Source organism: Oncorhynchus kisutch, linkage group LG26, assembly GCF_002021735.2.
Source record: "Oncorhynchus kisutch isolate 150728-3 linkage group LG26, Okis_V2, whole genome shotgun sequence".
Lineage (NCBI taxonomy): Eukaryota > Metazoa > Chordata > Actinopteri > Salmoniformes > Salmonidae > Oncorhynchus > Oncorhynchus kisutch.
In genome coordinates this window covers 35,511,418-35,536,374 of record NC_034199.2, presented here as the reverse complement: position 1 = coordinate 35,536,374, position 24,957 = coordinate 35,511,418, and the positions used below count along the sequence as shown (strand labels likewise).

Genomic DNA, 24,957 nt, shown 5'->3' with positions numbered 1-24,957 from the left:
GTTAAATTGGTGCGGCATTCTCACTCACAAGTGCAATAAATTTAGCCTCTTACAAGGCAGGCCTCAAAATATGTTAATGAGCCAGAAACAACACTACCATGCACACAGTAGTGGTCAAAAGGTTTTTGGCACTCCAACAATATGGTACGGTACTGTATTTTGTAGGTTGGAATTATAGTACAATTTGAAATACAGCAATTACTTTCCCCGCCCACAACATTTTCACACAATGCACCAGAATTTACAGTATGCTGCAGTAAAATGTTTCAGAGTATTTCATAGTTGATAATACCCAAAATGACTATATAATTGACATGTTTTCCAATACAGTGTACATTTCCCAACTACATCAGTACTATAACCTAGTCAGTAAAATCTCAAGATGAAGGATAGGCTACTTACTGTACAAAACTCCTTTGCCAACAGGCTACTATACTACATTATAGTAAGTGCATTTTACCGAAGTGAAACACAAAAGTGACTGAAGTTGAGCAACAGTGTGAGTCCCAGAAACTTTTCACAGTTCAAGATGAGATCAAGAGATGATTTGCATTGCCTGCTCATTACATTGCAATAATTTTTGCTTTATAATGTTGTCATATATTATGATTTTAAACTAGTTAACTAAACAACACAATTGCAATAGCCTAATAAAAACATATTAGATTTTATTTTAGGCTACATTTGACATAGCCTAGGCTACTATAACGTCTGCTTCCAACTCACACTCTCAAACACGTAGATCCCCTGAACGCAGCACACTTACTGCATCGTTGAATAACCTATACATTGATACTTTAGTTTTTAGTTACATATTAGAGAGCATACTTACGGATTTGATACTTGATATCCCATCTGTTCCTCTTCTTTAGGTTTTGCTGCTCTTCTGTGATCATCCAGGCTTTAAGAACATTTCAGAAGGAGGGGCATGTTGTAGTTTGAGCAGGAAGGGTGGGTGTCTCAATTGAATATGAGAAACCATTGCCCAACACTGAAAAGCATGTGATAGCCTATAATTTACAGTTGCATATAGTCAAATGGAAATGTTGCCTGTAAGTGTAATTGACTTTATTTCTATATAGGCTATAGTAAAAATATGTCCAAGACATAAAAGGAAAAAGACAACATAGGCTTTTAGCCAATCCATCTGGACTTTAACCACTTTAAACACTGTGAATAGCGTGATTATTTACCATACTGAAATATTCCATTCAACATCGTCCTTGACACTATAAAGATAACTATATGACAATTATGCTACTCTGATTCATCTTCCTTATCAAATCACCAGTCAATCAAATTTCAGTCGAATATCTTCTGTCATTGTAAAACTATCAAAAATAAATATTTCTAAAATAATTTGTCAAATCTTATCTGTCATCTCCATAATTTGAATTAAAATCAGATTTGATTAGTCACATGCGCCGAATACAATAGTGAAAGCCCCTAACCAACAATGCAGTTTATTTTGCCCCTATATTTTGTGTAAATATGCCAATTAGAGACAAAGAGCTGCTTAATGCAATGTTAAATAATTATAACACATTATTTTCTTGGAGGGATAGAGTGTGATCATTTATTTTAATTATTCCTCATAATAGGTCACGGCATTTTTGTCTAAATTCCTTTGACATGTCAGTCTATTCTACTCTATTCTATTCTAAGATTCTATTCTAAGATTCGATCCTATTCTATTCTTATCAACAGGTGGCACTATAATACAAACGTATAGGCCTAGGCCAGGGCTCTCCAACTCTCCTTCAAAACCTAAAGGAGGGTAGCTCTCCAGAAACAGGGTTGGAGAGCCCTTGCCTAGGCTCTCAGCAGAGACATTCTACACATCTTATTCAATCATCTACCGTATGTAATCCATAAAGAAAGACAGACAAAATATAACCGATAATTTATGAACACACAAAAATATGTGCAGAATGAGTTATACACACACAAAATATAACTAATATCAATATTCACACAGAGTGCTGTGTGCCTATTCAAATGCTTTCAAACACAACCCTCACTTCCATAAAATAGATAGATTGGTGAAATGAGAGATTTAACCCATAGACTTGACCCATCCATGTCACGCCCGATCAGAGATAACCGTACTTCAAGTAATTAGGGAAGGAAGGATGATTTGATTTGATTTGGATTTGATGTATCTAACTGTATTGAAACGGGCCCATTTGGAGAACGCCAGCGCCTGAGAGCTGGTTTCCAATAGTTACCACAGCCACAAAATTGGATATGTAGTAAAAATTCTAGACAACTAAAATTAAGTTTTGATCTCAATTTAAGGTTAGGGTTAGGCTTAAGTTTAGCAGTGTAGTTAAGGTTAGGGTTAGGTTTAAAATCACATTTTAAGAAGATAAATTGTGAAAATAGGCAGGGTTTATTACTTTGTGACTGTGGTAACTACTGACGACGATAGGCTCTCTACATCATATCCTGTCGGGTTTCTTCCTCCGTGCACGTCCGGAAGGTGGGGTTTTGTGTTGTAGCGGACAGTTAGTCATTCTGTGTTAAATCAGTGGTACTTAGCAGCCCTATGCCTCGGTATGCACCATTAACGCGCTTATCAAGATAGCAGCAAGAAAGGGGAGAGGCCAAAATCCTGCTTTGGTAAGCTTTCATAAATATATCATATATATATATATTTATTACAGAATATTTATTTAGACATAGGCTGTGGCCGTTACTTCTCTGTGCTTACAGTGTGAGAGGGAAGGAAGGAAGATCTGCCTAGATTGAAATCTGCAAATATTTTGATTTACGGACTATATAATACATGTCCGTATTTGTGACTGCTCTTTGAAACGAAGAAAATACAATTATTAAAAATAGTGGTAGGGCCTTTCCCAGTTGCACTGATCCAACTGAAAGCACACTCCTCGAGGCAGGCGGTAACGGATATGTGGCACGAGTATAATAGACGTCATTTGGAGACAGTCAGTATGTCCTTGTATTTTGATACATTGTTGCAGTCGGCGGTATTATGGACTAAAGCGAACAATATTGCTATCATTTTGCTCTTGTAACAAGGCCCAAACAACGATCATTGATGGGTAGGCTACTCTATCACTGCAGTATTTTCTTATGTTTCTTTTTTGGTATGGTAGTCCGCTGTTTTAATAACCTCAACTAACAAATCATATTAATCATAGTCTACAAATGTTATGTTGATTGATGCTTTCCCAGTGACGCTCTCAGTGGCCAATATCGCCTTCATCCTGTAGAGGTCACTGATATATTTTTCCTTTAAATAGCCTACGGTAACAGATTAACTAGGCTACACATTAGATACAGTAACAGTGTGTTAGGCAATTCTTCCTCTGATGACTTCCCCAGATAGAATGTTTCATTCATCTCTCCTAGGGTCTACCATGGATGATTTTAACTGACCATGCTGTAGGTAAACACTGTTAACAGTTATTTAGGAATACTCTGACTGCATCTACCCGAGAATCTGTAGAAGTGGACACTTCACAGTTTGTTCCTTATTTGCCTTATGCACGTAAACACTGTGCTGCCGACATGGTTTGTATCATGCATACATTGATTTTACCCATGTCTAATGAGGTGGACACTCCCAAGGTAGCTCACACACTTGTGTGTTTCGTGAAATCTGACCAGTCAGCAAAACTCTATTTTGCTCATCTTGTCTGTACGTTAGGACACACCTAATAATCATGGCTTAGTATCTTGGCTCTCTGAAAAGGAATGATGTGTACTGCCTGGTCAAAATATGTCACCAAGCCAACAGAGCAAGGCTACTTAGGCCCTTTAAGTAATGGCATTTTAATTTGGTACTGAAACCGATGCAGAGTATTTATGGTCCTAATGGTTAATTATGTTAGCAATCATCTTAACAATCATGTCATGTAACCTTTAGGAAGTTTAGAAATTACTTCAATATTGCTTTTTTGTTGTGTTTTGATCAGTTATTTTGTGGCTGGCTGTTACCTTTATTGTTAGGGTTGGGTGTAACCTTTACATGTGCCTTTATCACATGACATGACAGTCTGAGGGACCGTATGGTGTGGAACATCACACCAGGGTGTGAGAGGGCAGGCACGCACACACACACACACACACACACACACACACACACACACACACACACACACACACACACACACACACACACACACACACACACACACACACACACACACACACACACACACACACTGTGATATGGTAATATAAGACACTGAGCTGTGTAGTAGGAACATTCCCTATGAAGCTCTCTGTGGCTCAAAGTTTAGAAAGTCCTAGTTTAATTTGGTCCCTGAAGGAATACAGCCTGGAAAAGACCCAGACATTTTTACTAGGTTATATGTTCCTCTGTTCTCTCATGTGCTAATGCCACATTGGACTCTGGAGCGCAGCAACCTTAAAGGATACTCCACCCCAAACTCTCTCTCGCTCTCTCTCTCCTCTCTCTCTCTCTCTATCTATCTATATATATATATATATATCTCTCTTGCTTGTCAAAATATCTTGCCTGTTATCAATCAAGTTTTCAAGATATGTAACTTTTAAAATACAGAAATCATCCCCATGTGATGCGTTTTGCTGACACTATTGCATTTTCTTGTGGTGACTCGAGGAACTCTCAATTTTTGGAGAAATTGGATCCCTGCCTTTCAGCTAGCTGATCCATTTTTGGTTTTAGGGTTGATATTTGGTGAAGTGGAATCGGAGAAGGTAACTCGAAATGGTCCTGTGATAATTGTTTGTGTTTCTGCTGGTCAGAGGGAGCAGGCGCTCTGTGCCAAACGAGTGGGGACGGGATGTGACTTGTTTTGCTCTCAAGAAAAGGGCGCCATTTAAAGGAGGCATTACTGGGGTAGTGGTAAATGTGAAAGTGGACCAACTGAAGGGGAAGATTCCCTGTGTTTGTGATGCTCGTCGTTTGGTGCGACGCAGACAAGGTGTCGTGAGTGGTGAAACAGAAGAGTCAATGTCTGTTCTTTTGAGTTTTGATGTTGGTTCTTTGCCTGACAAAGGGATGTTAGGCTATTTCACCTATCCTGTACGAGCTTTTGAGCCGAACACATTGTTGTTACAGGTGTCAAGCTTATGTGGATGTGACAGCAGTCTGTAGGAGGGAGGTTCCTAGATGTGAAAAGATAAATAATAGTACATCAATATTGATCACAAGTATAAGGGAGTTATCCTCCAGTCTAGTTGGTGGTGGTAATGCAACATTTAATTTATCAGATGCCAACCACCGTTAAACCTCATCGAAGAAGAAGATCTTAAGTTTGAACACACAGTTTTGTAGCATCAATGAGGCTAACAGAGATGTACGAGTTCCTCAAGAGCCTATGCAAATCTCAAATATGGAATATTTACCACTATTACTGTATGTAATCAGCAATATTAATATTATATTAGAATATGTAATATGCATAAATATTCAAGGAACATTTTTAGTTAGCAGTGTACAAACTTAACATGATGAACGGGAATTGCATTAATGCTAATGGCTGAACAAAAATAACTACCTCAAAGCCACGCCTCCAATAAGCCACACCGCAAATATGATAGGCTGCCACTTCTACAATATATTATTAAAAAGGTAAAACATTTAATCCCACCAATCACAAAAAGGTTCCGGTATGAATCTTTACACAGGGGTTCCTCAAATACCTTTTTCAGAGGGGTTCCTTGAGGAACCTTCTCAACTGGAAAGGTTCCGCTGGTGTTGAAACCCAAAAGGTTCTTATAGGCACCTCCTTTGGGCTCCCGAGTAACGCAGTGGTCTAAGACACTGCATCTCAGTGCCAGAGGTGTCACTGCAGTACCTGGTTCAAATCCAGGCTGCATCACATCCAGCCGTGATTGGGAGTCCCATATGGTGGCACACAATTGGCCCAGCGTTTGGCCCCGGTTTGGCCGGGGTAGGCTGTCATTGTAAATAAGAATTTGTTCTTAATTGACTTGCCTAGAAAAAATAATAATACTAATAATAGTGTAGGAAATAATCATTACAAAATCAAGGAAATGAAAGGAATCACAATGAAATAAGAAGTCTATCTGGCTAGATATTGCATATGTGAACAGGCCTACACTGAACGTAACATTCAATGATTTTGCCAATTGCACGCTCCCTCAAAACTTGAGACATCTGTGGCATTGTGTTGTGTGACAAAATTGCACATTTTAGTGGCCTTTTATTGTCCCCAGCAGAAGGTGCACCTGTGTAATGATCATGTTTAATCAGCAACTTGATATGCCATACCTGTCAGGTGGATGGATTATCTTGGCAAAGGAGAAATGCTCACTAACTGGGATGTAAGCAAATTTGTGCGCAACATTTGAGAGAAATAAGCTTTTTATGCATATGGAACATTTCTGGTATCTTTTATTTCAGCTCATGAAACATGGGATCAATACTTTATATGTTGCGTTTTATTTTTTGTTCAGTATATTCGTACAGCTGGTGTCGTCTTGTGCTTTCCCTTCCTTGTGTTCTCTAGTTTTCAGAAAGCACCCAAAATAAGGTTGCATTCTGAGCATTCATCTGTCTTTGAAGGCAGAGTGTAGAGGCTGCACTATCAGATCCTCATTTAGGTCCTCTTAACAAGATGACAGATATTTTTACAGCAGGTGTCGTGTCTAGTCTTTATTCACATATTTTGGAGTAACTTCAGACAACCAGTCTGACAAGGCATTCACATTCTCACAGCAGGAGTGTTCGTGGTAGGTTTGTCCCTACCTGAATAAACAGTGAAAGGGTTCTGAATGTCTTATGACAAGGATTGTGAAGTGGTAATTTTACCTTTATTTAAGTAGGCAAGTCAGTTAAGAACAAATTCTTATTTTTAATGACAGCCTAGGAACAGTGGGTTAACTGCCTGTTCAGGGGCAGAACAACAGATTTGTACCTTGTCAGCTCGGGGATTTGAACTTGCAACCTTTCGGTTACTAACTAGTCCAACACTCTAACCACTAGGCTACCCTGCCGTAATGGCTTTGGGTATGGCATGGTTATCAGAAAGGAATTACTTTTTCAGAAGAGAAACTGTCAAGAATTCGGACTTGACATTCTGCTGCTGTTCTATCCCAGAGAAGCCGCTTTATTTCGCTGACTGCTTGTGAAGGACTGGCTGCATCTCTGTTTTTAAGAAGTGGAGAAATGTCCTGAGAATGGGACTCAACTGGCCCTGAATTCCTTCTCTCCCCCCGGACCCCAAGGCACTAACTCAGTTACTGGATGTTTATTTTCACTGTCTCCGAGCTACTCGAGGCTCTTTCGTTTAGAATGTTACTTTCTAATGTAATCCCTATGGTTACTTTCTGTTAAAGCAGAAAGAATATGAGGACTATTATCTGATATACAAGTAGCAGGAGAGCCAAAACGATAGGTTTCCTCCAGGGTGCTTTATTTCCAGTTTAACCTAACCACGGTTCAGTTAGCTCCGATTCGAGACCAGGAACCTCATGGTAAACCATCTAAGGTCATAGAGACCCCGCTAACTTGCTAGCCATTTCACATCACATCGTTACACCAGCCTAATTTCGGGAGTTGATAGGCTTGAAGTCATAAACAGCAGAGCTGCTGGCAAAATGCACAAAAGTGCTGTTTGAATGAATGCTTATGAGCCTGCTGGTGCCTACCATCGCTCAGTCAGACTGCTCTATCAAATCATAGACTTAATTATAACATAATTACACACAGAAATGCAAGCCGTAGGTTATTAATATGGTAGAATCCGGAAACTATCATCTCGAAAACAAGAGGTTTATTCTTTCAGTGAAATACGGAACCGTTCCATATTTGATCTAATGGGTGGCATCCATCAGTCTAAATATTCCTGTTACATTGCACAACCTTCAATGTTATGCCATAATTACGTACAATTCTGGCAAATTAGTTCACAATGAGCCAGGCGGCCCAGAACGGTTGCATATAACCCTGACTCTGCATGCAATGAATGCAAGAGAAGTGACACAATTTCACCAGGTTAAAAAATATGTTCATGGTTAGGTACACGTTGGAGCAACGACAGTCCTTTTTCGCGAATGCGCACTGCATCGATTATATGCAACGCAGGACACGCTAGATACACTAGTAATATCATCAACCATGTGTAGTTATAACTAGTGGTTATGATTGATTAAGGGTAATGCTAGATAGCAACTTACCTAGGGTTCTTACTGCATTCGCATAACAGGCAGGCTCCTCTTGAGACAGGTGGTTAGAACATTGGACTAGTTAACCGTAAGGTTGCAAGATTGAATCCCTGAGCTGACAAGGTAAAAATCTGTCGTTCTGCCCCTGAACAAGGCAGTTAACCCACTGTTCCTAGGCCGTCATTGAAAATAAGAATGTGTTCTTAACTTACTTGCCTAGTTAAATAAAGATTAAATAAAGGTGTCAATTTTTATTTATTTAAATCGTCGTCCAAATTACAGATTTCCGATTGTTATGAAAACTTGAAATCGGCCATTCCGATTAATCGGTCGACCTCTAATACATATTATGTCTCTCTCTCTCATTTTCTTTCTTTCCTTCCTTCCATGTAGATCTCTCTGATTGAAGCTGGGGATGTATTCACAAAATGCTTATTTTCTTACTGCTTGTCCCAGCAAGTCCTAGGAGGTGGCTGGTCCCCCTGAGCCAGTGCTCCTAACACAGAACGTTAGGTCTAAGCATAGGCTCACTACCATAGGAACAGGCTTCGACAAGAATCAGTCGTGTCCTCCTTAGGCCTAAATGGAATGGAATCCAATGTTTGAGTCTGTGTTTAACCTTTTTGTGATTATTTTCATTTTATCACCAAGCAAAATTACTAAAAAGCAAAAAGGGCTGTAGGTCAGTGCAGAACCATCATTGTGAAACAAGGCTATCATGCTACATTATAATTTCTCAATGAACAACAATGTCCCATGGTCTCATAGCCTAGGCCCACCTTTAGATTTTAGTCATTTAGCAGATGCAGTTATCCAGAGTGACATACAGTAGTGAGTACATACATTTCCATACTGGTCCACCATGGGAATTGAACCCACAACCCTGGTGTTGCAAGTGCCATGCTCTACTAAGTGAGGCACATGGGAGCCATTCCTCTGTCCTCTGCCATCAGTCTGTCCCTGCCTGTGTGCTTTGTTGAGGTAGGCCTCAATCACATTTGTATGTTAGACTATCTCTCTTTGTGCCTGCTTTGTATGGTAGTGTCTCTGTGCCTGCCTGTGCTCTATTGAGGTAGTTGGCCTGAATCCCATTTGACTGACTCTGGCTGTGTATCAATGTCTCTCTGCCTGCTTGTGCCGGGGGATGCTGCTCGAGTGCCTCTCAGGCTGATTACAGTGCATGCCACTGCAGATGTGTGACATTCTCCCGGTCATGTCGAGCGCCAGCAGCCCCTCTCTCTATCATGGAAATGGAACTGTGGTTTATGGTACCAGAGCTGCACTAGCAGCGTGTTATAAAGCAGTAGTGGGAGACAGACAGACAGAGCCACGGGTCTGGAGTCTGCTCAGTGCTATGAGAGCCCAGACAGAGACAGGGGTCTGGAGTCTGCTCATTGTTATGGGAGTCCAGACAGAGAGACAGGGGTCTGGAGTCTGCTCATTGCTATGGGAGTCCAGACAGAGACAGGGGTCTGGAGTCTGCTCATTGCTATGGGAGTCCAGACAGAGAGACAGGGGTCTGGAGTCTGATCAGTGCTATGAGAGCCCCGGCTGTGTCAGTGGGATGTGGGGCTGATATGTCTGTTTCCATCACCATTGCTCTCACTGGGATGGTTTGATTTCAAGCCACTATGGCCACATAGCATCTGAGTGAGTGGGATGTGTGGGATAGATTTGAGTGTCACAATCAGATGTGGTCAGAGAGAGAACTGGCATTCATAAAAGGATGCTTCCCCTGTAGATCTTGTAGCACCATAAGGAAATGTAACTTTGTATGTCCTCAGACTTCTAGGACCTATGAGATAGTCATGTATAACTTACACTACTAACGGAATTATTTATATGTTAAAGTATTCTTGTAATAAGATGTAATATTGGGAAAAACATCCAGCGCCTTGAACGTATGTCTTGGAGAGCATAAATTCACTTTTAGATGTCAAGATATCACCCTTCGCCAGTTGCGAGACAATTTATAGAACAAAATCATTCTGTTAATTAATTGCGCTGCGTCAGGATCGAAAAAGTTCAACCACCATGTAGAGGAGGTGACTATAACAACAAATGACTCCAAAGAGAAGCCATGTGGATATACACTACCATTCAAAAGAAAGAAAAGCACATTTTTTTGTCAATTTTTAAAATAACATCAAATTGATCAGAAATACAGTATAGACATTGTTAATATTGTAAATGACTATTGTAGCTGGAAACGGTAGATTTTTTGGGGAATATCTACATAGGCGTACAGAGGCCCATTATCAGCAACCATCACTCCTGTGTTCCAATGGCACGTTGTGTTGGCTAATCCAAGTTTATAATTTTAAAAAGCTAATTGATCATTAGAAAACCCATTTGCAATAATGTTAGCACAGCTGAAAACTGTTGTCCCGATTAAAGAAGCGATACAACTGTGTCACGGCCGTTGAAAGAACTGGACCAAGGTGCAGCGTGGTGAACGTACATATTCCTTAATTTCATATGACGCCGACAAAAACAATAAACAATCCAAAAACCAACCGTGAAGCTTAAGGCTATAGTGCCAACAAACAAAGACAACATCCCACACAGAAAGGAGGGAAAAGGGCTACATAAGTATGGTTCCCAATCAGAGACAACGATAGACAGCTCTCCCTGAATGAGAACCATACCCGGCCAAAACATAGAAACACAAAATCATAGAAAACAAAACCTAGAATGCCCACCCCAAATCACACCCTGACCAAACCAAATAGAGACATGAAAAGGATCTTTAAGGTCAGGGCGTGACAAACCGGCCTTCTTTAGACTAGTTGAGTGTCTGGAGCCTCTGCATTTGTGGGTTCGATTACAGGCTCAAAATGGCCAGAAACAAATAACGTTCTTCTGAAACTCGTCAGTCTATTCTTGTTCTGAGAAATGAAGGCTATTCCATGCGAGAAATTGCCAAGAAACTGAAGATCTCGTACAACGCTGTGAAGTATTCCCTTCACAGAACAGTGCAAACTGGTGCTAACCAGAATAGAAAGAGGGGAGGCCCCGGTGCACAACTGAGCAAGAGGACAATTACATTAGTGTCTAGTTTGAGGAACAGACGCCTCACAAGTCCTCAACTGGCAGCTTCATTAAATAGTACCCTCAAAACACCAGTCTCAATGTCAACAGTGAAGAGGCAGCTCCGGGATGCTGGCCTTCTAGACAGAGTTGCAAAGAAAAAGCCATATCTCAGACTGGCCAATAAAAATAAAAGATTGGTAAAAGAACACAGACACTGGACAGAGGAACTCTGCTTAGAAGGCCAGCATCCTGGAGTCGTCTCTTCACTGTTGACGTTGAGACTGTTTTTTTGCGGGTACTATTCAATTAATAAACTTTCTCCCCAATTTCGTGGTATCCAATCGGTAGTTACAGTCTTGTCTCATCGCTGCAACTCCCTTATGGACTCGGGAGAGGCGAAGGCCGAGAGCCGTGCGTCCTCCGAAACACGATCTAGCCAAGCCGCACTGCTTCTTGACACAATGCCCACTTAACCCGGAAGCCAGCCGCACCAATGTGTCGGAGGAAACACTGTACACCTGGCGACCGTGTCTACGTGCACTGCGCCCGGCCCGCCACAGGAGTCACTAGTGCGCGATGGGACAAGGACATCCCTGCCGACCAAACCCTCCCCTAACCCGGACGATGCTGGGCCAATTTTGCGCCGCCCCATGGGTCTCCTGGTCAGACCCTGGTCTGAAACTCAGAATCGCTAGTGGCACAGCTAGCATTGTGATGCATTGCCTTAGACCCTTGTGCCACTCGGGATGCCCCTGTGACCCCAAACCTTTCAACGGTAGTGTATACATTAAATTCTGCATCTCCACAGTGTTAAAATTAAGAATTCGATTTCACCTCCTTCCTATAAGCCACGTTTAGATTGTTATACAAGAACACTGTCCATATTAGATTTAACATATTGTTTATGAGTTGGCCCCACATATTTCTGAACGTCTTCTCCCACCACCAAGGACAGCAATTCACATGAATTGATGTGATGTATTTAGGTGAGCGGACACCTGCGGCGATTGATTTGCTCCCATATCCTATAATTCTATCTTTTTGTGACTAATTTGTATACAGGTAGTCCCTGATTTGCAGATGAGTGGCAACCCTGATTAGATGCACTTTCTGCCCATCTGTTATTCTTTAAAAATGCTGTTTTGAATGAAAGAAAATTGTACTTACACACTGAAGGCTGTAAGCCAAAATGTCTGTGTACGCTATCCTCAATACAGTAAAAAATGTAAAACATTGATTAATGAAGCTTTATGCAACATTTGAGTGTGAACCCATTACACCTCTTCGTTTGTCAGATGTGATTGTTGCCATCACTCTGATTTCTTTGCTTTGTGTGTTGGATTGGGCCAACAGATTTTTACCTACAAGGATATACCAATTCTTAATTTAATTAAACAAACTTTTAATGTAATTTGAATAACGGTGCATGGAGCTACTGCTGTGCATTAAGCCCTATTGTTTATTCCCCAGTTCAAATAGCAATTACAAAATCAGTTCTATCATAGCGGAAATCAGACTTTTCTTTTGCTGTTACTGTTGGCTAAATGACCAGAGAAAAGCAAGCAGCGTGTCCGATGTTTACCTCTGCCATGTGGATTTGTGTCATTCTGATTAGCCAAGAGTTTAAGCGCAATTTTTTTGTTGTTGGGGGAAATCTGAAAAAAATGTACTATTATTCGAATGGTAAAATAATTTCAAAAGCCCATCCCTACTTGGGAGTATGAGTGTGTGGCAGTGTGGGACAGTATTTTGGGATTGGGTGGGGGTGAGTGTTCGAGAATGTAGGAGGGTGTTAGTCATTGGGAGGTTCCTTGTATCCCCTCTATTAGTAACTCCCTTAATAATTTCCAGATGACTCAGATGAGCCATTTCTCTAATACTGGCCCCCAGCTGAAAGACTACTCTCCCTGATGTCATCACATGGTGTTTTTGCTCTATATATTCCAGAACTTTGTGCATTTACTATATCTTCCTCTAAGACAGGGGTGGGCAATTCCAGTCCTTGAGGGCCTGATTGGTGTCACAGTTTTGCCTCAGCCCCAGCTAACACACGTGACTCTAATAATCACCTAATCATGATCTTCAGTTTAGAATGCAGTTTGATGAATCAGCTGTGTTTGCTAGGGATGGAGAAAAAGTGTGACACCAATCAGGCCCTGGAGGACTGGAGTTGCCCACCGCTGCTCTAAGACATATATGTGCAAGTGTGTTAGATCAGCCCTTATCTATTCCCTCAATTTAAATACGAGGGAAGGCACTTCACAAGTGAATTTATGAATGAAGTGAATTAGGGGGGTTAAGAATTCGGAAGAGTGAATCTACTATTAAGCGACTAGGGTGGTTGGCTCAGGCTTGAAAGAGAGACAGAGTTTAGCATCCTGCTGCCAAAATGAGTCAAAGAGTCCTTTGTGTGTCCCTCTGCTGGGGATGGTTAGTATGCATTGTGGGGTGTCGGGCGGCTGAGATTGGGGAGCTGCCTTATATCACAAACTAGCTACAGAATCTGTATTTTAACTGAATGAACCTTACGTACTGTTTCAAACATGATCTTTAAAGAAAGTAAACGTTGACAAATGTGCAATTAAAGTAAAAGTAAAACCCGTTTCTGTCCTACATTATGAATACCTACTCCATGATCATAAACAAGGGATGTATCCCAATAATAGTTTATCTTCTCCTTAGGGCTGACCCCATTTAGTCCACTGGTCGATTTGTTTGGTCGATGGGCTGTTGGTCGACCAGGATTTTGCATGAAAGCGAAAAAAAATGTCATGCTCTGATCCTGTCGAAACGTCATAAAATTACCCGATTACTTCTTATCCGTTGTGAAAATAGTTGTGTTTGTCTGTCCGGAACTCACTGATGCAGGAAACTATGAGGTCCAATAATATTTTACATAATGTTGTAAGTTAGCTAGCATGAGCAGGCTGGACCAAGTTAATAGTTGATACAATGTTTCAAGTTCCTTGCAGACAGTCCATGCATAGCCAATGTGATTTAAAGTATATATATTTTTGGGGGCCTCCCGGGTGGCGCAGTGGTCAAGGGCCATCAGAGTCCCTGGGTTCGCGCCCAGGCTCTGTCGTAACAGGCCGCGACCGGGAGGTCCGTGGGGCGACGCACAATTGGCCTAGCGTCGTCCGGTTAAGGTAGGGCTTGGTCGGTAGGGATGTCCTTGTCTCATCGCGCACCAGCGACTCCTGTGGAGGGCCGGGCGCAGTGCGCGCTAACCAAGGTTGCAAGGTGCACGGTGATTCCTCCGACACATTGGTGCAGGTGGCTTCCGGGTTGGATGCGCGCTGTGTTAAGAAGCAGTGCGGCTTGGTTGGGTTGTGTATCGGAGGACGCATGACTTACAACCTTCGTCTCTCCCGAGCCCGTGCGGGAGTTGTAGCGATGAGACAAGATAGTAACTACTACAACAATTGGATACCACGAAATTGGGGAGAAAAAGGGGTAAAAAAATAAAATAAAGGATATATATTTTTATCAGGATATTTTCTACCTGTGGGCTGCAATGTATTTATTTGTTGGCTTTATGTAGGCTATATTTACATATTGGCAATAGAAGTTACTTTTAGATTTGTATCATTTTCATTTAGATATCATTTTTATTAACCACATGACATTGAGATATGAAGACTATTATAAATTCAACTTAACTTCCACGAAAATATACATATGAAAATCTTGGCACTCCAAAGCACAATAGTTTTTTTGTGCCCGTAAACCTCGTATTTAGAAACATAAAAAACAAATAGCCTCCTCTCTCAGCGAAGGCAGTTTTTTCGGTCCTGCCCAATGCATTCGCTAAGTAGTTAAGACTATCAATAAAGGGTTTGACTCCTGAGACTGCTTTGAAAATAAGCTTAATTAAAAGATCAAGTTTGGCAACAGCAAAACAGTGAGTAGACATCACCGTTTTATCTGTGTAGGCAAGTACATTATTTTAGCCAGCTCCTGTTATTATTTTGGATGTGTGTTTTAAACATTTAAAAAAAAAGATACATGAAGGCTATGGAACGAGAGATTGGATAATCCGGTGATGCTCATATTTAGAAACATTTCAATTATTTTCCTTTAACAATTGCTTGTTTTCTGTTTGTTTGATCAGAAAACAAGCCCTTACAGTAGCCTATAACAAAAGTTGGTTCAACAGCAATGTGTCTAGTGTCTTTCTTATCCTAGACATGCATTACCCAAGTATCCTATCCATAAAATATTTCTAAATGGTCTACTCATGAGGCTTTTGCATTATTCCCAATTCATATAGACCTACCTGCAGAACATACTCGATTCGGCTTGTACCCATCCCCATTTCCAAAGAGAGACACTTGTCCGGTTAATATTCATTAAAGCCAGTTACACCAATGTTGACTGTCAACACTCCAAACATATGGAGCAAACACTGGATGTTATTTATTATAATTTTTTACAGTTGCTATCACTTGTTACTACAGTTTATTAAGTAACATAAAATACTGTATCAGTCCACAATGGACTAGGACGAGAATATTCTGTGCCCCCAGCTGAATTAGAGTTAATCTACAGAATTTGAGACAAACTCGTGCAGTATTAAGCCATGGAATGCCTTGATTGGTCAGTAAGTGTCCAAGCCCTTGTCACACCTAAAACTAGATTATTCATCAAAAACCCACCATTTTGCGCCACCACCAGCTATTGTGCTCATAATAACGGCTGTGAAAATAGCTAAAATAATTTCTGACACACCCCCGGACCTATAGTGCTACTGTCAGGGCATAGATTTACAATTGGGTTCGGTTTGTTAAAATATAGCACTTAATGTTCTATTCGGTTGACTGCTGTTTATTTTGGATCAAATACCACAGTAGCTTTAGCGCCACTTGCTAGGCTGAACTATGTGTCATGAGTGCAGTAACCAGTAAACAGCATGGCGCCTGTTGCCTGACTTTACCCTCACCAATCTAACTTGTCATGTCTCCAGCAGCAGTCACCTGCTCTGCTCCTCCTCTTCCTGCACTCATTCCCCTCCCCCGTGTCCTGGGCTGAGCTCCTGTCCTGACATGTGCCTTGATCGGCCCCAGCCCTCCCACTTATCTCCTCTCTGCTATGGAGAGGGTGTGAGGTCACCCTGGTCAAGGACCTCTCATCCAACCATGCACAGATCCAGAGATAAGCATTTAGTAGTGGTAGTATTGGTGTCTCTGATGGGTCTTTGGCATGGTTTGCTAACTACCTCTCTCAAAGAGTGCAGTGTATAAAGTCAGAACATCTGCTATCTCAGCCACTGCCTGTCACGATGGGAGTACCCCAAGGCTTGTTCCTAGGCCCCACACTCTTCTCAATTTACATCAACAACATAGCTCAGGCAGTAGGAAGCTCTCTCATTCATTTATATGCAGATGTTAGTCTTCTACTTAGCTGGCCCCTCCCTGGATTTTGTGTTAAATGCTCTACGACAAAGCGTTCTTAGTGTCCAACAAGCTTTCTCTACCCTTAACCTTGTTCTGAACACCTCAGCACATATCAAAGCTGCAGGCTAAAGTTAAATCTAGACTTGGTTTCTTCTATTGTAATCGCTCCTCTTTCACCCCAGCTGCCAAACTAACCCTGATTCAGATTACCATCATACCCATGCTAGATTACGGAGACATAATTTATAGATCGGCAGGTAAGGGTGCTCTCGAGCGACTAGATGTTCTTTACCATTCAGCCATTAGAAATGCCACCACTGCTCCTTATAGGACACCTCACTGCACTCTATACTCCTATGTAAACTGGTCATCTCTGTATACCAGTCGCAAGACCCACTGGTTGATGCTTATTTATAAAATCCTCTTAGGACTCACTCCCACCTATCTGAGATATCTACTGCAGCCCTCATCCTCCACATACAACACCCGTTCTGCCAGTCACATTCTGTTAAATGTCCCCAACGCACACACATCCCTGGGTCGCTCGTCTTTTCAGTTCACTGCAGCTAGCGATTGGAACGAGCTGTAACAAACACTCAAACTGGACAGTTTTATCTCTTCAATCAAAGATTCAATCATGGACACACTTACTGACACTTGTGGCTGCTTTAGGTGATGTATTGTTGTCTCTACCTTCTTGCCTTTTGTGCTGTTGACTGTGCCTAATAATGTTTGTACCATGTTTTGTGCTGCTATCACATGTATTTGCAAATTATGGTGGAAAATAAGTACTTGGTCAATAACAAAAGTTTATCTCAATACCATGTTATATACCCTTTGTTGTCAATGAAAGAGGTCAAATGTTTTCTGTAAGTCTTCACAAGGTTTTCACACACTGTTGCTGGTATTTTGGCCCATTCCTCCATGCAGATCTCCTCTAGTGCAGTGATGTTTTGGGGCTGTTGCTGGGCAACACGGACTTTCAACTCCCTCCAAAGATTTTCTATGGGGTTGAGATCTGGAGACTGGCTAGGCCACTCCAGGACCTTGAAATGCTTCTTGCAAAGCCACTCCTTCGTTGCCCGGGCGGTGTGTTTGGGATCATTGTCATGCTGAAAGACCCAGCCACGTTTCATCTTCAATGCCCTTGCTGATGGTAGGCTTTGTTACTTTGGTCCCAGCTCTCTGCAGGTCATTCACTAGGTCCCCCCGTGTGGTTCTGGGATATTTGCTCACCGTTCTTGTGATCATTTTTGACCCCACAGGGTGAGATCTTGCGTGGAGCCCCAGATTGAGGGAGATTATCAGTGGTCTTGTATGTCTTCCATTTCCTAATAATTGCTCCCACAGTTGATTTCTTCAAACCAAGCTGCCTACCTATTGCAGATTCAGTCTTCCCAACCTGGTGCAGCTCTTTGGTCTTGGCCATAGTGGGGTTTGGAGTGTGACTGTTTGAGGTTGTGGACAGGTGTCTTTTATACTGATAACAAGTTCAAACAGGTGCCATTAATACAGGTAACGAGTGGAGGACAGAGGAGCCTCTTAAAGAAGAAGTTACAGGTCTGTGAGAGCCAGAAATCTTGCTTGTTTGTAGGTGACCAAATACTTATTTTCCACCATAATTTGCAAATAAATTCATAAAAAATCCTACAGTGTGATTTTCTGGATTTTTTTTCCCTCATTTTGTCTGTCATAGTTGAAGTGTACCTATGATGAAAATTACAGGCCTCTCTCATCTTTTTAAGTTGGAGAACTTGCACAATTGGTGGCTGACTAAATACTTTTTTGCCCCACTGTATCTCTTTATGTAATGTTGTGTTGTCTCTCTTGTCATGATGTGTGTTTTGTCCTATATTTATATATATTTATTTTTAATCACAGGCCCGTCCCCGCAGCAGGTCTTTTCCCTTTTGGTAGGCCGCCACTGTAAATAAGAATTTGTTCTTAACTTACTTGCATAGTTAAATATATGTTAAATAAAAAATAAAAAAATAGTGTACAGTGTAGTACACATGCAAATGAATGCTGACTGAGACATATTTTATATGCTGATACTACTCTGCATATTACACTAATAAATAGGCCTACAGGGACTGGCTGTGGATGACTATGGCTAGGCTTGGGATTTTTACATATTTAACTTATTTATTCACTTTCTGCTTGATTAAAAAGAACTTTGCCTTGGCAGGCTTAATTAATAAGGACTTTCCCCATTGTGAGGTGTGTCGTCGACTGACATGACTATAAATCCTGTGTACATTAGTGTGTAGGCCCATCTTGACTCAATATATCAGATTCATTAATCATCACCCTGCTTTGAATGTATGAAACCCCTGTCGCTGTTGAAGAGTGAACATGTGTGTCTCACTGGCTGGTAGGCTATTCCAGGTGTCAGGGAGGAAGACAGTGTAGTAGAGAACATGGGCTGCCTGGCTCTTCTATGCTACTATATCACTGTGCTATCTGTTGTATGTATGTGATGTGGAAGGGGGGAAGGCAGTGGGGAACATTGGCTGCCTGGCCCTGCGCTAGGCTGTGATGTATGGGCTCACTGTATCATCTGAGTAGACAACATGGGCTTCCCTCTAACTGCTATATGGACTCATTGTTTCATCTAGGGCAGTGGTTCCCAAACATGTTAGTGCCGTATCCCTTCAAACATTCAACCTCCAGCTGTGTACCCCCTCTAGCACCAGGGTCAGCGCACTCTCAAATGCTGTTTTTTGCCATCATTGTAAGCCTGCCACACACACACTATACAGTACATTTATTAAACATAGGAATGAGTGTGAGTTTTTGTCACAACCCCACTCGTGGGAAGTGACAAAGAGCTCTTATAGGACCAGGGCACAAATAATAATAATCAGTTTTGCTCTTTTATTTTGCCATCTTACATATAAAACTTTATTTGTTCATCAAATTGTGAATAACTCACCACAGGTTAATGAGAAGGGTGTGAATAACTCACCACAGGTTAATGAGAAGGGTGTGAATAACTCACCACAGGTTAATGAGAAGGGTGTGAATAACTCACCACAAGTTAATGAGAAGGGTGTGAATAACTCACCACAGGTTAATGAGAAGGGTGTGAATAACTCACCACAGGTTAATGAGAAGGGTGTGAATAACTCACCACAAGTTAATGAGAAGGGTGTGAATAACTCACCACAAGTTAATGAGAAGGGTGTGAATAACTCACCACAGGTTAATGAGAAGGGTGTGAATAACTCACCACAGGTTAATGAGAAGGGTGTGAATAACTCACCACAAGTTAATGAGAAGGGTGTGAATAACTCACCACAAGTTAATGAGAAGGGTGTGAATAACTCACCACAAGTTAATGAGAAGGGTGTGAATAACTCACCACAAGTTAATGAGAAGGGTGTGAATAACTCACCACAGGTTAATGAGAAGGGTGTGAATAACTCACCACAGGTTAATGAGAAGGGTGTGAATAACTCACCACAAGTTAATGAGAAGGGTGTGAATAACTCACCACAAGTTAATGAGAAGGGTGTGAATAACTCACCACAAGTTAATGAGAAGGGTGTGAATAACTCACCACAAGTTAATGAGAAGGGTGTGAATAACTCACCACAGGTTAATGAGAAGGGTGTGAATAACTCACCACAGGTTAATGAGAAGGGTGTGAATAACTCACCACAGGTTAATGAGAAGGGTGTGAATAACTCACCACAAGTTAATGAGAAGGGTGTGAATAACTCACCACAAGTTAATGAGAAGGGTGTGAATAACTCACCACAAGTTAATGAGAAGGGTGTGAATAACTCACCACAAGTTAAGTTAATGAGAAGGGTGTGAATAACTCACCACAAGTTAATGAGAAGGGTGTGAATAACTCACCACAGGTCAATGAGAAGGGTGTGAATAACTCACCACAAGTTAATGAGAAGGGTGTGAATAACTCACCACAAGTTAATGAGAAGGGTGTGAATAACTCACCACAAGTTAATGAGAAGGGTGTGAATCACTCACCACAAGTTAATGAGAAGGGTGTGAATAACTCACCACAGGTCAATGAGAAGGGTGTGAATAACTCACCACAAGTTAATGAGAAGGGTGTGAATAACTCACCACAGGTTAATGAGAAGGGTGTGAATACCTCACCACAAGTTAATGAGAAGGGTGTGAATAACTCACCACAAGTTAATGAGAAGGGTGTGAATAACTCACCACAAGTTAATGAGAAGGGTGTGAATAACTCACCACAGGTTAATGAGAAGGGTGTGAATACCTCACCACAAGTTAATGAGAAGGGTGTGAATAACTCACCACAAGTTAATGAGAAGGGTGTGAATAACTCACCACAAGTTAATGAGAAGGGTGTGAATAACTCACCACAGGTCAATGAGAAGGGTGTGAATAACTCACCACAAGTTAATGAGAAGGGTGTGAATAACTCACCACAGGTCAATGAGAAGGGTGTGAATAACTCACCACAAGTTAATGAGAAGGGTGTGAATAACTCACCACAAGTTAATGAGAAGGGTGTGAATAACTCACCACAAGTTAATGAGAAGGGTGTGAATAACTCACCACAGGTCAATGAGAAGGGTGTGCTTGAAAGGATGCACATAACTCTGCAGTTTTGGGTTGTATTGGAGAGAGTCTCAGTCTTGAATAATGTTCCACACAGTCTGCTTTTATTTAGTTTTAATGCTAGTGAGGGCCGAGAATCCACTCTCACATATGTACGTGGTTACAAAGAGAATCAGTGTCTTAACAGCGCGATTTGCCAAAGTGGGATACTCTGACTACAGCCCAATCCAGAAATCTAGCAGTGGCTTCTGATTAAATTCAATTTTCACAGAACCTCTTGTTGCAATTTCGATGAGGCTCTCTTGTTCAGATATCGGTAAGTGGACGAGAAGCAGGGCATAAAAGGGATAACGAATCCAGTTGTTTGAGTCATCCGTTTCGGGAAAGTACCTGTGTAATTGTGCACCCAACTCACTCAGGTGCTTCGCTGTATTACATTTGACATTGTCCGTAAACTTGTTCATTTGCACAGACAAAAATTATACAATGATGGAAAGACCTGTGTGTTGTTCTTGTTAATGCAGACAGAGAAGAGCTCCAACTTCTTAATCATAGCCTCAATTTTGTCCAGCACATTGAATATAGTTGCTGAGAGTCCCTGTAATCCTGGATTCAGATCATTCAGGTGAGGAAAAAACATTACCCAAATACGCCAGTCGTGTGAGAAACTCGTCATCATGCAAGCAGACAGACAAGTTGTCACGGAATTCTAGGAGTGGTAGGTGTAGAGTCAGACACAGAGAGCAATACATCCGACGGATGCTTTTATTTCGCTTGGCCTAGCCAACCATCAGGCAAAGACCATAAATCAGGTATTTCTCCAAAAACCAGGAAATAACATACAACAAATTACACAGAAGGAAACCAACTTCACCACTGACAGTAGGAATAAACCCTCACAAAAGCAGGCGGGCACTGGAAGTTTAAATAGAACATTGATGAACCAAAATAAGCAACAGGTGAAAACAATCAAGACAAAACCAACAGAAAAGGAAAAGGGATCGGTGGCAGATAGTAGACCGGTGACAACGACCGCCGAGCGCCGCCAGAACAGGGAGAGGAGCCACCTTCGGTGGAACGCATAGAATTCACTGACTTGTACGCGAAGCTGTAATTGTTTCAAAACATCTCCTGCGATGTCACTGATGCATCGTGAAACAGTCTTGTTTGATGAAGACATTGTCTGTATAGTTTTTTTTGGTCTTTTCCCCCATCATTTCCCCAGCCATATCCGGCAGCAGGAAAAATTAAGTCCTTCCCAATAGTATGGGGTTTGCCTGTCCTAGCCACTCGGTAGCTCACCATATAAGACTCTTCTAGCCCCTTATTATTAATGATATATGTTGCTTTTATACATGTCTTACTACTCGAAAGTCATCTTCTTTCGCTCCAAAAACATCCGTGGCTTATATTTCAAATTGGCAGGTTTTGTTTCTAAATGTCTGTGCAAGAGTGACGGTTTCATCGAGTTGTGAGATATTACTTTTGCACAGACAGTGGTTGCTCCTTTAAAAGTTGCGTCATGCTGCAGTACACCTTGCGGGCTGCTGCAGCAGCATTCTGAGGCACTTTATCTAATTGTCAGCCAATACTTCTGTTAATGTGAGTTAGAGCTAGTTTGACCACCAGAGGGCATCTTTGAGAAGCATTTGATAGACTTCCATATTGGCATTACAAGAGAATTTAAAACCTTTTTTGTAATAACATAGTATATGGGATTGATTTTAAGAAATTTGGCTTGATTAATATTATGGTGTTTCTATTCCGAGATAAACAAAACCCTCAGGGTTTCCATTAGGATGTAATGGAAAATATGACACTGTACAGTGTGACAGTCAGGAGTAGGCTACAGCATAAGAGGATTCTAAATTGTTTGCCTTCATTAGACAACTTTGTTCCAATATTTCTGTAAATCAGTGATATTTATTCCCATAGTAATTTGCTATGGATCCATGACTAAATCAACATCTGCATTTTGAAAGAGTATTTTCATCATTACTTTATTAACGAAAGCATAACGATGCTAGTGAAGAAATACAGCACTGTGCAGTATATGTTTTACATTTGGATAATAAAGCATTTAACGCATTTTGAAGATAAGCCACCTGTATTTGTTTATTAGGCTACTGTGTAGCATAGTACAGTCCTGGGTAGGCATAGTACATCACTGGGCTATTTGGCTAAATAATCCCTGTGTCGTGCGGGCAGGGCACGCGGAAGACCGTGATTCAATTCTCAGACGGGGAGGAAGGACAGGTGTTGAGTGTTCATAAATGAATTATTCTGCTCTCTGGTACACTCAGAGGATAGCGCTCTGAAATTGGAGTAGATAGCCAGAGCGGATTTACGAAAGCACCCCAATGTCCATTGAGAACGCCTAACGACTATACCATTTAGCTAAGCTATGAATGACGGGAATAATCCTATAGTTAATATACTGTCAAGTTTGATGCATAACTACTAACGTTAGGTAGATGGCTAACATACTGCTGTAATGATATGCTACGTGGTTCGTAAGGACAACATAGCTAACATTGTCAGCCAACATAACGTGTAAGGTAATTTGTTTGAAAAGTCATTACTTTATTACATTGAGCAGCAAGCTACCGCGAGGACGCACTCTATCAACTCTGCGGCTTGAGCATGCTTTTGGTGCACAGTCGATAGCACGCTGGACTTCGTGCAAGAAGGTTGAGGGTTGGAAACCTGCTCCCTACTTGTTTCATTTCAAGTCATGCACAACTATCAGTTTATTATTTGGTTTATATTTCCCATTCATTGTCAGTTAGAAACACAGTAGTGCACTGGGACCCAAAAGCATAATCAGTGCTCTGACTCCCCCTTGGTCGTTAGGGCAAATCTGGTCTGTGATAGGAGAGGGGTTTTTCAACTAGCTCGGCTATTTAGACTATTCTTTAGTAAGGTTGAATAGTCTATTGTTCAGCTATTAGCCCCCCTCCCCAACTTGCAACAAATTGTTGTTACTCCCATCTTGTCCTTGCCCTCTTCCACGTGTCATTCTCCACCAGAGTGGCTCACTTGTGCCTGTGCAGGATACGGCAGCATCTTCGGTTGCTAAATTGTTCAATTAAACTCCAATTTATTTTCGCTATAAACCACTTTCCATTTTTGCAATTTTTTGAGTGTTGGTTTGGCTACAACCAATACTATTCAGCCTTTCTTACCAACACAAAGGAAGTCATATCCGGACACCTATGAAGGACTGTGTGATGATGGCATCTCAGGTAAGCAGCACTGGGCGTTCTTCTGTCCAACTTCTACATAGCTAGTAGTTAGCTCTTACGATTCAGTGTCGTTTCATAACATTCTACTATATTACATACATACATACATACATACATACATACATACATACATACATACATACATACATACATACATGCATACATACATACATGCATACATACATACATACATGCATGCATGCATGCATGCATACATACATACATACATGCGTGCGTGCGTGCATACATACATACATACATACATACATACATACATACATACATACATACATACTATATTACATACATACATACATACATACATACATACATACATACATACATACATACATACATACATACATACATACATACATACATGCATGCATTCATACATACATACATACATACATACATACATACCGTAGAATGATAAATCATGCAATTATTATTCTCAAGCGATCCAAAAACATTTGAATTAAGAATGCCTGTTCTCGCCATTTTCAGTTGAATTCATCTAACTTTCTTGCAACTCATAAGCAGGTCATGTCATATTTTGTTTCATAGTCGATATATAA

The 24,957-nt window shown here is 41.1% G+C and overlaps 1 protein-coding gene across 1 annotated transcript in view; it reads left to right on the top strand.

The window, feature by feature from the left end:
* Positions 1-2,453: 2,453 nt before the first annotated feature.
* The window catches only part of LOC109871008 (ras-related protein Ral-B-like), a 41,711-nt gene continuing 19,207 nt past the window's right edge, over positions 2,454-24,957 (top strand). The window contains exon 1 of the mRNA XM_020461751.2: positions 2,454-2,622. The gene's annotated coding sequence lies outside the window, so the exon portion shown is untranslated. The remainder of the gene's footprint in view (positions 2,623-24,957) is intronic.